This window comes from Glycine soja, chromosome 2 (assembly GCF_004193775.1).
Source record: "Glycine soja cultivar W05 chromosome 2, ASM419377v2, whole genome shotgun sequence".
Classification (NCBI taxonomy): domain Eukaryota; kingdom Viridiplantae; phylum Streptophyta; class Magnoliopsida; order Fabales; family Fabaceae; genus Glycine; species Glycine soja.
In genome coordinates, this window is record NC_041003.1 from 4,655,462 (window position 1) to 4,671,630 (window position 16,169).

Below are 16,169 nucleotides of genomic sequence, written 5' to 3' on the forward strand. Positions count from 1 at the left end.
CAAGGAGGGAACTTGGTTGGGTTGGTGAATTCCAGCAATTGTCAGGTGATTTAGATTGGGTGCCGGGGAAGAAGGGTAGGCATGGCATCCTCTATCTATGCAAGCTTTCATAGTGGTTTAACTGAAACACCGAGAAAAATCAACTTCTTAAATATATCTCAATCTCGATATTTCGATATATTAGTCTTCTTTTAACTTTCACCTACAAAAGTTGAGAGGATGATGAATTTGGTTTGCCACTGTTGGTGATGAGGCAAGTAATGGTAGGCTTAGGGCTAAAAAAGGACCAGGACCAGGACCAGTGGCATAGTTTATTGTTCGTGGCAGTTAAGGACTAGTTATAGGCGTGGCAAAGATTTTTTATTTATTTTTTGTTTACATGGCAAAGGTTGATCGATTTTGTGGTATTTGTGGAGTTGATGGAGGAGGGGACATATTGAGGGGCTGGGTTAGGTGACTGAGGCAAGCGTAGCTTTGTGGAGAAAAAGTTGCAGAAACTATGCTGGGGTTTTCATGCTGGATTCTGTGGTGATATTCGTTTCTGGAGATGATATTGATAAGGATGCATGTACGTACAAGAAGATGGATTAAACTACAATTTTTGAAGCTTTTAAAACCTAAACTGCAAATATATTACTATATCTCGTATATATGGTGAATCTGTGTTATTAAGATATTATTTAAGAAATTTTAAAAAATTATTATTAAGTTCTAAGTTACCATAAAAAGAATCAATACAATTTAAATTTTTTAACTAATATTTTTATGACATTGATTAGTATTTATCCTAAAAAGTTATTAATAATATCACATTTTCTAACAAATTTTTGTAATACTATTATATATTTAATTATTAATTAAAATTACTAAATAAAATAAGAGTTTCATCAAAATTTCTGTTTTTCTAATAAAAGTATACTAAAAAAATGTGTTTGTCATTACTCGTACACCGGAGTATTACTATCAATTATCTGTACCAAGGCAATGGTTGGACTAGTGGTCTATACCTAAAATGTACCAATACAATTCAACGGTTTTATTTTTAAAATTAGCATAGCACTTGTGTATTATCTTTAACTATATTAAAGTTATCCAAAATTTTGCACACATATCATTATATATGCTAATTTTTCATTTTTTTTCTCTTTAAATTTTATATTTTTTGATTAAGAAAATGAGTTATAACCATGCAAAGCACGGGTCAGTATTATAGTGTTGTTAAAGAATAACTAGTGTCTTCTCAAAAAGAAAATGACTGGTGTATTATAAAATAAAAACAATTTAAAATAATTGAAAATATAAAATATACTAAATTATACTTTTTTAAAAATTTAACGAAGAACATATTTTTATAAAAATATAATAAAATATAAGACAAAAAAAATTCATAATGTGAAAATAATATTTGTGAAGTAAAGGGTATAAGAATAATAATAATCCTGAAATAATTAATAAAATTATAATTATTATTTATATTGGAATGTAAATATTTATAAAATATTTTAATATAAAAAATAAAACTCAAGATTTAAATTCCTATTACAAATAAAATTCAAATATTTCATTTGGATAAAACTTATTGACAAGTTTTTATCTTGTAAATCAAGTATATTATAGGTAAGGTAAATAATTTTTTTTTTATAATATATATATATATATATATATATATATATATATTTTTATATGAAATATTACAAATTATTATTAATTTTATGACGTGTGCCTATATTTGTTTTTAGTGGAATTATGACATGTGCCTGTAAAGTATAGTTACCGCTTACCACTGACTAATTCTCAATAAAAGATAATACTACTGTGCAATGACATTAAAATATCACTTTTAATATTTCATACACTAGAAATGGCATTGCCAACATTTGAAAAGATGAAATATACTACTGACATTAAAAAAATCATGTGTATTTATGACATCCTTATCGTTTTTGATGGCTAAACGGTTGAAAAGATGAAATATACTAGCAATGACATTGCCAACGATTAGTAGGCAACTCAAAGGTCAAACTTGTTGGCATGCTAGAAATTTAGCAATACTTTAATTAATGATAAGCTCAAAGTTGTCAATAATGAACTAATTTTGTGAGATAATTTATTTGTTACTTTTATGTCGGCTTAGTTATTAATATTTGGCTTTAAAAAAGTTTGATGGTTATGTATTAATAATATAAAATAATTTTATATTATTATTTAATTAAAGTATGCTATGAATTTTAAGATTTTATTATAAAATTTATTATATATAATAATTTATTATTGAATAATAGCATAAAATTATTTTATATTATCTATGTAAACTATTTTTTTCTTTAAAAAATATCAAAAATAATATTACAATTACATTCAAGGATATGTGGCTAATTATTTTCAGCCGTAAGTTCTTTGCCAAACTTTCTTGGAATAGTGTTTAGTCTTCTAGTCCTCTTAATATGAACCCATTTATTCTTTTTAGCCATTCAAAAAATATTTTTCACTCAAGAACACTTATTTAGTCACAGCATCATTCAGCCAATAAGGTGTGCATCATGTGATGAAATGAGAAAAACGTGGACCAACTGTCTTTCAATTATCACTTCTATGATCAGATATGACGTACAACTTCTTTATGATAAATATACCATGGGTAAACAAGAAATGGGGGATCGGAAACCCTTTCAATGGATGATTATTACTAGTCTCAAAGGTAAATCTAGGGCTATTCATTGCTCTGTTTGGAGAAGAAATTTGAATCAATCAAACTTCATCTATTTGGATTTCTCAAAAATTCTTTGCATAACCAATCAAGAACGAGTTGGTTTACAAATCAATCGGTCCAGTCTCCTGTTATATAAATGTGTAAAATTTTATTTCAATAAAAAAAATTAGTTATTGAGAATAAATATGTATGTCTAAAATCTAATCTATCATATTATCAATTTTAGTAAATAATTATTTTTTATTTTATTATCATATTTATTATTTTATTAAATGATTAATTTGATAAATTCTTAATTAAAATTAGAAACTTATTTCATGATAGAAATTATGATAATGAAAAATAAGTTATTTATAATTTTAATTTAAATTTTTCTTGATTATAAGATTATTACGAATAAGATATCAATAATTCGGATAAATCAATATATATGTAATATTCTTTATTGAATAAAAATTAATAGATCTCATTTATTAAATTACATGTATAGATAATGTATATGTGGATGTCATCATTGAACTAACTTAATTGAGAATTTTTAATAATTAATATTACCTTGATATGTCAATATCTCAAAAAATATATAATAATTTTCTTTGACATGAAATTATCATAGTAATTAATAAATTATTTATTATATTCTAATTTTGAATACCTAATGTCTAAGGCATTAGTTGAATTAATATTGAATATAATTAAATACTTGTAGAATTAATGATTAATTAAAAGGAATCCATCAAATGAGTTTTAGTTATATGATAGAATTAAAACCTTATGCAAGACAATTGATTGAATGAAAGAATAAAATAATTTTTTAAGTCATTCATTGATTAAGTGTGTTAGCTTATTAGAATTTGACAATAATACTATACTTTAAAGTTAACCTTGAGCTATAAATGATGGAATGAAATATTATATTATTTTTCTAGTAGTTCTTGAAGGTAAAAAAATGTTACTTCATACTATCCGGACGTTAAGAAGTATCGTTAGATACCTATCTTGATGGGTAAATTAATTATAATTAATTTACTACTGATTTAGTACTGAACCTATAGGATCACACAAATGAGTGTTTCAATCTTTGTAAAAGAAAATAATTTATTTGATAATTAAATTAAATAATTTAATTTAATGAGATAAATATTTTAGGAAAATATTATTAATTTTTTGTTAACACAAAAATATAATTAATACAAGCAAGGAGTATTATTTTATGAATGTGAAAGTTGTCCATAAATAATAATAATACTCTATTTTTATATATCAGGATAATATCATGTAATTAGTTATCGTAATTAATCATGTAATTAATTGTAAATTATCTTTATCTTATATTAGAAAACTTCTTAAAATAAAAGATATGAGAAAAATGTTATTTTTATAAAGATAAAGACACATAAAATTATGTTAAATAATTTTTAAAAAAAATACTCAAATCAATATCTTTTTAACAATATAAATAAAAACATCTACCCGAAACAAAGTGCATCAAACACCAACTAAAAAAGAAGTTTAAACCTAGTTTCACTTGTCAAAGATTGGTCTATGTATAAGTACACACTATTAAAGAAAAATTTTATTGTTTCGGGACCACATATTGATATACAAACCTATTTTTTTTTCTATTTATTATTATTGTATATTTTTTAATGCAAACTATATCATAATTTTTCAAAGTGTTAAAGGAACACTTCTATCTAACTATCATTAATATCCTCTTTATTCATAAACTTTTTAAAATTTTTGTTTTTAAGTCCCTACATAATAGTTTATCATTTCTGGTCTTAAATATTTTTTTATTAATAAATAGTTTAGTAACAATATTAACTAAGATGTAATAACTATTACATTAATAGTACATTGAATTATCATATTTACTAGGAGTCTAACAAAGTAACTACATGTAATTTTTGGTTATAAATTGTATTTTTAATCTCTCATAAAAAAATAAATATCATAATATAATAATAATTTCTTTGTTCCTAAATATAGGATATTATTTTGAGATTTTTGTCTCTTTTAATAATTTTTTTTGCATTAATTAGTTTTTACTAAAATACCCTCAGATGTTTTAATCCACAAATATTAAATGTTATGCATTGTTTCCTTCAGGCGGGGATTGAAGAATTAAAGAAATTAATTTTAAAAATTAAAATTTAATCATTATTACTCTATTTACATAAATAATAAATATTTTTATTAAATAATAATATTAACTAACAATCTCACGGACAATCCAATAGCTTATCATATTAATAAAGAATGCAATATAATTATTTTTTGTAAATTATATTTTTAATTTCTCATGAAAAATAAATATTATACTAATACAGTAGTACTCCTTTTCCTTATACATAAGACATTATTTTGAATTTTTCTTGTTTATTTTATAAGGGTTTTTTTTCATTAATTATTTTACAACCAAAATAATTTAATTATAAAATATTTATGAATATTTATTAGTTTTAAAAATAAGATTTTATTGTTTTAATTAGCATCATTAGATAATGATAAGTTTTGCAAGATAAAAAGTATTTAATGTGATTGCAGAGAAAGGAGGCGGCAATCTGCAACACCGGCGAATGAGGCCTATCACAGGAATTCCGACCCGCACGGCTCATAGTAGTGTCTTGTAGAGTGCACCTAGCTAGCCACCTACCACTCCAACACTTATTTTGTTACTGTCATCTCTTAATCATTATTATTATTGTTATTATATTATAATAATTGTCATCAATTCACTTTGATCATTGCATACTAATTTTGATGATCACGCTATCCAAGAACAAGCCTTTGCCTTACATTTAGGATTCGTTTGATAGAAAGAAAAAAAATATATAAGAAGGAAAGACAGCCATAAAAATTACTTCTTCCATCACATTATAATTTTTGTATAAGAATTTTTTTTGTTATAAAATAGATTAATGGTAAATTTTATCATTTGATTTTTATTATTCTTATAAATTTTATATTTAAGATTTATTTTTGTAAATTTTACTATTTGAGTTTTTAATTCTTACATATTTTATCCCCCAATTAGATTATTTCCAAAATTATTTATTAAAGATATAATGTTTTTAGCTTTTTTCATCGATGATTGTAATTATAATTGATTTAGAAAATTATTTTTTACATCAATTATATACACAATTGATATAGAAAATTATTTTTTTACATTGTTATAACTATAATTGATATACAAAATCTAAAAAATGACTTTTTATATCATTTTGTTACTAATGTTATGTTAAAATGCAAAAAAAAATTATATATATATAGACAGTAAATGTTGAAAGTTTGATGGTAAATTTGATGAACAAACAACTTAAGCAATAAAATATGTGATTTTATGAAAATTAAGTGCTAAAATTTATGAAAATAAAACTTGAATGGTAAAATTTACAAAATTTAATAGTAAAATTTATCATTAAGCCTGTGTTATAATTGTCATCTTAACTTTTTAATTCTTTATCAGGTGTCGATTATAAGCAACAAACAAACATGTTTCACACTTATTTAGGAAATGAGTTAACTTCATTAAATTATTTCATTTCCAATTAAAAATACTTTTTTTCCTAAATTACCCATTGAAACTTGATAGTAAGCATAAAAAAAAATTTTAAACCTTATTAAATGAATGATATTTTAAGGATAATATCATTAAATAAGGCTTCATTAATTGAGATTTGCTTATAGTTAAGACCAAAATATATAAGAGTTTTGTTGCTTATATTCAAAACCAGAAGGAGTACAATATTAATTATTTTTCACTTATATCTCTAATAATATTAATATTATGAGTTAAAAAACTAAAAGTAAATTAATAATGATAAGGTTAATTTTGTAATATTATTATTTGTTAATTTTGTTAAAATAAGTAATAAATATATTTAAAATGAAATATATTTTGAAAAAAAATATTATAAAAAAATATCATTCATAAGTTAAAATAAAATAATTAATGAATACCAATTGTTTGGAAACTAACGGATAAAACATCAAAGATATCCAATTTAACATTATCACCTTCAACCCAAAATCTTAATCATATGCTTGGAATGAGGGAAAAAGACGAGAAATGAAAGAAAAAAAAAATTTGAATCGGAAGAAAAGTGAAAGAAAATAAAATGTTTAATTTTTTTTTCTATAAGTTGACTTGTTTTTCATTTTTTTTTTACTTTCTTTTAATTCAAACAAAAGAAATTGTATTGTTATATGTGTTTTCCTTTCTCTTTATTTTCTTTTCTTCTTACCAAACATACCATAAGCCTTTAGGTTAGATTTTTCCTCACTTACATGTTATTAAATTTGTTCATTTCTATTTAATGTGAGACTTCATTTTTATCCTTAAATTCCATCAAATATCAATGAAGGAAGAAACAAATATTTAGAAATTAAAAATATGTACTATTATCATATTATCAAAGTTATTTAAGCTATGTTTGGATTGAAGGTAAAGGATGGAATGAAAGAGAAGTATTTTACATTGTTTGATTTTGAAAATAGGAATCAAATATAATGGAAAAAGATGGATCATGATGCATTCAATTCCATTGCTTAACTCTTATTTTCTTTCCCCGAATTTAGTGTGCACTCAATGGAACAAAGCTTTTAAATTATGAAATGATTATTTTATCTTTGAAAATTTAAAGGATAATATAAGAATTAAAAAGTTATAACTCGTTCTATTTTGTCATTTTCCAAACAATGAAATGAAATTTTTGTTTCATTATATTATAAAATATCCAAACGATGAATTGACCTTTTATTATATATCACTCTAATCCATTCCATTTTGTTATATTACAATCTATAAAGATAAAAATCACAGGAGAAGTTGAATTGTGATTTATAAAAAAATTTGACAACTTTTCGCAGAGTAACTTATCATCTGAAACTAAGGTTTTGAAGGATTTTTAAGAAACTATATCGGACAATGATCTAAGCATGATATTGATATATAAAAAAATTTATAAAACAAAAAAAATAAAAGACACACTCCACAAATCAAGATAAGTTAAAAGTATATAAGGGCAAGAGAGAAACACAAAAATTTATACCGATTTATCTTAAGAGATTACATCTATTTCTTAATAATTTATTATGTTTTAGTTTATATCTTTTATAAAGATATAAATATTACTTTTACAAGCTACTTCTATTCTATTATAATGATCCTTAAAATATAAGTTTTTTTATTCATAAAATTTTTAAGCATTTATTATTTTTATGACTATTGAATCTTTTACACTTCTCACGTTTTGCGATTAACGTGGAAAATTTTAGAAGTTCACTGTAAACAGAGGTAAACTTAAAATGTAGTAATTTTTTCCCTCCAAAATCAATATATATATATATCAATTAATGTTTTTTTGTGTGAATATATCAATTGATCCATATAATGATAACGCAACAAAATTAGAACTCAAGATTTTATCCATACTACGTACCCACCCCATAAGGTCGACCTCGATCGATTTTAATGTTAGATTAGTTTTAAGTGGAGTATTTGATATAGTTCTTATTTAACAAGAATTACACAAATGGAATGGAAACTATATACACTACTAATAATTTAGTATATTGATATAATATGTTGGCACTTTAATTTTAATAAATATAAATTATATTAATTAAAACAATCTAACATTAGACTAGTACTATTTTCTAACACTTTGACTGTTTGTTTTTTGCTCCATTACTAATAAAAACCATTCTTCTTGGACTTGGAGTTGTGAGTGGATAGTGGGAATGACGAGGGAATGTGTGAGAGACTGAGAAGATTTCTAGGTGGGTGTGAAATATTGTTGTGGAGTCATTCATGAAAATACCAGGTCAACTCGTAGTTTGTACGGTTTTTCTATTGTGGCTTGGGGGTTTGTGTTGACAACGCCCTCCAGTCACATCAAACCACGTCACCAAATACCGTAGCTTTGTATAATTTAATAAATTTAAATATATTAATTACTAATTAGTACTATCATATTGAATAATTGATATATTAAATGTACTCGACAATATATAACTAATTATACAAATAACCTTTTATATTAAATTCTTCTTATTCTTACTTCATACCTCATTTTATGAAGGAAATGAGTAATAAAAAAACTTAGGGTTGGCTTATTTAAAAAAAATGTATTTTAAAATTAAGAACATATTTTCATTTTATGAATTTATTTTATTTTCTAGAAAAATATGAAAAATACTTTTAGATTATTCAGTCATAGTTTGAACGTTTGTAAAATATTGTTTATATTTTTTTTGCTGAGAAAAAATATTGTTTATATATGAAGTTCAAAAATAAATAATGGTGTATGTTTGTTTTATATATATTTTAGTGTAATTTGTTTAGGTTTGTCATATATTTAAATTAAGGGTAGAACACTATTTTAAGAGATCAATAAATATAATTTTTTTTAGATCAATAAATTAAGGGTACAAATAATATAAAAAGAGTCAATGTGCATTGTTGAAAAAATTGGGCTTGAAGTTGAAGTTAACTGTTGTCCTGACAACACTAACATAGGTGGAATGTTTTGAGCATATCTTGACTTGTAAATATCAAAATGACTTGGGACCAATGTCAAAACTTCAAGGGTGAAAATATCTACAACTTTCATGGAGACACATAAACTTAATTAGACTTTGCACACTAGCACCCAATGCCACATTGTTCACCATCAAATGAGTATTATTCATTTTTCATTCCTGAGGCAGACCAAATTTTTGAAAAATGTTGCATCGACCGACTTCCACCCAACGGTACTAATGTATCCATGACGATTTGATTTTCATATCTTAGTGGACCTAGGGTCTTTTGTGATTTAGAAAGCCCAAATTTGCTATTTATTTGAAGAAACTACATCAGTGGGGGCATTCTTTGACTCCTCTAAGGATCGCAAGTGAGAAATAGCATGGGAAATCATCACCCGCCATTGAAGCCTTGAAGAAATTGGAAACAATTCTTCAAGATATATGACCTTCTCTTCATATTTATCTTCTTTTTCTTCTTCTTTTTATCTTTATAGGTTAGGATGAACCTTGATTTTAAACTTTTATAAGCGATATCTCTTTTAAATCATTTCTGTTGTTATGTAGATTAAGTTATTAAATTCATGCTTAATGCTTTTTCATTTTTGGCCTTTTGTTGTTGCATGGATAATTTTAGTCGAATAATTAAGCTAGCTAACCTTACTTTAACAAGATTCCAAAATAATCAAATGATTTAAAAGCTAAAAAAAGGGGAATTTGCTTGTCGACTAATGGGTTCCCATGTATTTCAAAAAGCATTTAATGTAGGTGAATAAAGAATAGTAATAATAAGATTTGCCCAAAAAAAAAAGTAAAGGATAAAAGCCATAAATAACATTTAAACAATGGCCTAGGATGATTCTTAGAAAGCCGACATGGAGAAAGAAAAAAAGTCAGACGCTCTTCATTTTGTTGGTTTTAAGAATTATAAGTGTATTATCATTTATGCAAAAACTTGAAAATGAAAGAGCATGAGCTATTTGCCCCCACCCAAATGAGCAGTGTAAGTCTGCTTTTGAGCGTCGTCTACAGGGAAAGGAAGTTCAAATACATAGTCGGTATTCAGGTTATATAGATTATATATGAATCATGTGTTTTTATATATAATATGTAACAATTCGGTAGACAATAGGTAGCTATAAGTAGGATGGTCCTGTGGTAGAGAATGACTATATAAGAGTGGAATGGACTACACAATGAAACTATTTGGTATCTATCATATTCATATATATATGATGGTGCAGACATATAGATGTCTCACTACTGTATGCAGTATTGGTGATGCGGGCATATAGCCATTGTCACTTTTGAGTATCACTTACTAATCATACATGCAAGTGCTAGCTAATTACTAATTTATTAATATATAGTCTGAAACTTTTTTCTTTGCTTATCTCTTAATTACATCAAGCTAATTTTGAAAAGGACAATCAACAGACCCAACTAGTAGGATCAAGCATCTGTTGTTAAAATATTGGTTAGATATAATTATACTGTATAAAAAAACGCTATAATTATAAATTACTGCATACCATGCATACAGATTTTAGAATTGGTTAGATATTGTGGGCACTATAATTTACTATATAATGAAAATGAACTGTGCTGTCGTAAAACCTATTTTACCAACATTATTATGAGTGGGATTGACGTCCTTATGATTATTTAAAGTAATATATATATATATATATACATATATATATATATATACATATATATATATATAGTATTTATAAATATACTTTGATATTGTGTTAATTAACACAATTATATATTCAAAATTTAAATTTAAGACTAATTAAGTTAGAATATTCTTATATTAGTTAATCTACGTGTTCAAGTGTTATAAAGTATATTTGCTTAATCACTTGATTTAAAAAATAAAATCAAGACAAATTGATTCAATTGAAAGACCGATGAATTGATTAGGTGTCTAGTCCGTTTAATTGCAAAAGAAAAAAAATGAGAATTGTTTATTGGTCATCTTGTATATTTTTTTAAAAAAATTATTGGATAAAAAAATTTAGTAGAAAAAAGAAGAAGCATCTAATATCAAAGTAATAAAAGTGTGCAAAAAATGTTTCCTTACATACATAAAAGGTATTTTCTGCTATCATTTCTTTATTCATTCAACTCCCCCCACCCCCCATATTTTGTTTAAACCAAGTCCCAAGAAGACATATGGTCTACTTACAAAAATAAACAAGAAATGACACATGCAATAAGTCATTAATTAATGAACCTTCACGTGATTAATAAACTGCATTTTTATATAATACTGTTTCCTCAATCAAATGATCAAGAGTCCAATCATTATTACCCCTCATTTTATATTATACAGTTCATCATAGTCTAGGCTGTTATGTTTGAGACTTTTTTATTATTATCAAGTTTACTAAAACTATATATCAGATTAGATAATTTCAAAAATTATTGATTAAAGATTAATAATTTTAACTTTTTGACATCAATTATAATTTTTTTATATTTATTATAATTATAATTGATGTAAAAAGTTATTTTTTTATATCTATTATAATTAAAATCAATATCAAAAGTCAAAATCATTATTTTTAATAAATAATTTTTGAAACCATCCAATTTGGATATAGCTTTAGGGAATTATCTAATTTGGTAAAAAAAAGAGTTTATCTTTGACCCATTCTTTCATTTTAAAAAGTATTTTAAAGTTAAAACTTAACATAAAATTTTCAAAATAAAACAAATAAGTTGTTTTACAGTTTTAGTTTAAATTTTTCATTTAAACTTCCAAGAATGAAGGGATGAAAAAGGAAACAAAGGTATGCGCTTTTTTCTAAATGATATATACTTCAATTGATTCATTTTTTAAATGTTATTTTTCCTTTTTTCTTTTATAAAATCAAGGCATTTTTTCATTTTTTTTCTTTCTAAAATCCAAATATGTTTGGCTCATTTTTTTGTAGGAAATAAGAAAGCAAAAAAAAAGTTAATAAAGTGTAACTTACATAGGTATTAATCGAAATTCAATTAACAAACGATTTCTTTTTTCATTTTTGAGGAATAATTAGTTATCCCAAAGCTCAAATGGTTATTCCTTGTAATTTTCCGAAGTAATAGCACTCAAGTGATGTCATTGAAGAAAATGAAAAGAATTAACATAGGCTTCACATGAGTGGTTTTTGGTCCAAGAACTTGCAAATTGCAATAGTGTAGATTAATAACATAGGCTTCTAATACAATTACCCACTTGAAGAAATTATTGAAGTAATTAATTCCAGATTTGAGATACGCTTGATCCTATAAGTTGATTTGTTTAAGGAGCTAGCCAAACATGTGCAAAGTCCACTTTGAACCTTAGATTCTTTAAGATGTAAATTACAACCCATTTAATTAATTACATTTTGACAGATATTGGTTTCTAGTTGAGAAGTGGACAAAGTACGAAATTCCCTTTCTAAACGGGCACATCTCTTCAAGGATTACAACTGTAAACCACCAAAAATTTTAAAGACATATCGTAAAGCGCCCGGGAAAAGAAAAAAGGACAGGGGACACAATGTCATTTTGCTGTTAAATTGTTGTCACACGCATTAGTATAAATTTTTTCGTTAAAGTATCATTTTTAGCAATAGAGAAAATATGTTAACACTATTGTTGCATCCAAAACAATTTTACACTATTAGGCATTAAAAAAAAATACTGTTTATGTGCATGATAAACTCATTAATTTTTATAATATTTTTTTTAAAATATCAATTATAATTTTTGATTGATTAATAGTATAAATTTTTTTATGCTGACATGCGCATTCATTAAACTCTTAATTATATATCAATGTTTTATTAAATATCTGATAATTTTGCTTGAAGTGAGCATGATATACTGCATCTTAGGAAGTGCTTGGGTAACCAAGGTGACATTTAAGAAATGTGGGATAACCAATTAACCAAGGTGAAAAAGGACAAAAATGAACTGATCATTCCCACAATTAAGAACAATGATCGGGTGAAAAATATGCATTAATTATAGAAAATTGAATGATACTACTTGAAAGGATCACTTTCTTCTTTCTTTCTTGGATCAAATATTGGAGAGACTAGCTACACAAACATATTATTGTTTCTTCGATATGGTTACTCGATAAGAATCAATTAACTATGAATCCAGAGAGTAAAGAGAAAATAACTTTCATTTGTCCTTTGGAATTTTTGCTTATAAGAGGTGTGTCATTTGGGTTTTGTAATTCCCATGCGACCTTTGCACGGTTGCCATATTCTTCAGCATGGTAGAGAAGTGTATCTAGGTGTTTATGGATTATTTCTCCACGTTTGGTCCTTTATTTGATTTGTGCCTAATCTTAATTAACCTTGTGATGAAAAGGTGCAATTAAACCAAGCCTTAACCGAGCTTCATGTGATCTCCAACGGTGGGTAAGGAAGAACCAAGCTCCTGAACTCTTGATGGAGAAGTGAGTGTATTTGAGAGAACAAGGAAAAAAAATAAAATTGATATTGTGTGTGTGGCTGTATTAGAGGGAAAGTTAGAGGAAGGGAAGCTTGTTGAAGAACCTTAAGTGATGTGGCCTTGTCCCGTGGTACCATGTATCTTATAATTATGTGATTATCTTATAATTATGTGGTTAAGAAATTAAAATTAGTGAGTTGATTCAATTTTAAATCAAAAGTTTGATCATTATCTCTAACAAACAAAAAATATCTTTAAGTAACTAAACTCATTTCTAAGCAATGGAATTTAGTTCACATGGTTAGCTCATTTAGTAAGATTGGAAAATTTTTATATAAAAATAAGGGGATTATTTTTGTTGTTTTACAACTAATTATAGTTAATTATGTAAATATAAATAGATAAAATTTTATAATTTCTCATATTAATAAAATAATTATTCAGGATCACTCTTCTATTAAAATTATAACTCTCATAATTATTTCATAATTTCCTAGTTAGTTTTAGTATTTCTGGTTGAGCTTTTACAGTTAACCATGATCACTTTGGTCATTTTTTTAGGAACTCCAAAAAATTTCCCATCATTCTCAATTTTTGTATATTTTAAATATTTTTTCTAAGTTTAAAACACAATTTTACCAAAGTTTTAAACTACTTTACTAATTATTTTTAATCACTATCCTCTCAGGAAATTTTATTTACTAATATTATTTTCTAGTTCCAACATTGAAAATTATAAAAATTAAATATGAATAGGATTTTGGTACATAATTATAAATAAATAGAAAATGTTGAACCTTTATCCTTATTTATACTAGTACTTTTAGATATTTTATTTTATTTTATTCATTCCTATTAAACTAAGGAATAGTCCAAGGTAAATAAAAATTTAATTCACAAAATAATCCTAAATAAATGATTAAACAAGTTATAGAATAATCATAATTAAATAATATTTTTTTTCCAGAAAATACAATAACTAAGGAATAGTTTTCGGTAAACGAGGAGACAAGTCACAAAATGCCAGAAAAAAATGGGAGCTATTTTTTTTTTTTAATTAAAGGAAGCTAAATCCTAAAAAATAGAGGCAATCACAAAATATTGAAAACATGAAAACTAAAAAATGGTAAAAAAATAATTAAGGAAATTTTTAGAAAATATGCAGACCAAAAATATTTTTGAATAAATAAGAAAATAGAAAAAAAAACAGTAAATGACACGATATTTCACAAAATATTAGAAGATATGAAAGTCACAAAATGGAAATTAAGAAATGAGTTTTTGCCATTGATTATTGTTTTCCTATATTTATTTTATTAGAATTATTTTAAAGATTTTTTTATTTAGTAATTAAAATAACAAGTTATGTCATGAAGAGGATGCGAATGAAATTGTTTGTGAGTTTGCGGAGAGACTGATTGGTATGCAATTAGGCTTTATTTGACATATTCCTTTCCCTGTCCGTCCTTTGAATGATTCTTGGTGTCAATTATGTTATGTCCATCCATCACAGAACAAGTTGTCTCTCAAATCCTAATTTCTATGACCCTTTTCTTATTCATACCTTCATTAGTCTTGAGTGAATCAGTCAGGGTAATATGTCACTGTCTACTGTTTTTCTTTCAATATATATTATTTATACTTTATTATATATAATAATAATCACATCTGGATAGCTACAGCAGGTAAGCACTAAACACTATTTTTTTTCATTCCCGGTCCCTAATAAGAGGTGATATAGATCAAATATAAAAAAAGAAAAAAAGAGAATTATATTTTAGAAGTCATATTAATTTTTTTATAACTAGTTGATTATTTAAAGCTTACATTTTTATACAGACGTACAGTATTTTAAACTAAAATTCATCTTTTAATTAGCAATTTTAGAAAAATGTATAACAAACTCTGGTCAGAAATTCTTTGATTAAAAAATTATGTGAAATAATCAATATAAACATAATTATAATATTGTAATCAATGTATAACAAATAAAATCATATCTAAAGTTTAATAATCATTTTAATTTCATTTTTTGTTTTTTTCTCATATTTTTTTTATAAATATTAATATTTTCTAAACCATAAATGTTCGGACAAAAAAACCATTGAAATTTTTTTCATCATTAAATTTAATGTAAGAATATTATAGTAATTTATGATTCAATTTTAAAATAATTATTTATTTCTCCTCTTTTTAAGCATCTTTTCTTTTTCTCTCAAACATTAAATTGTCGATCTCTCTCCTCTCCTCTGTCATATCATGTATTATAAAAATAAATATATATTAATTTATATTGTTTTTTTATACTTTCAGGAACAAAATAAGCATAAATAAATTAAATTAATATGAAATGGTTAATTTTTATATACTATACAATAAACATACAATTGAATATAAAGAAATGGTTACTTCTTTTAACAAATAATAAAAAATAATTATCTTATTAACATTATAAAAATGTTCTTCATAAAAAAAATCA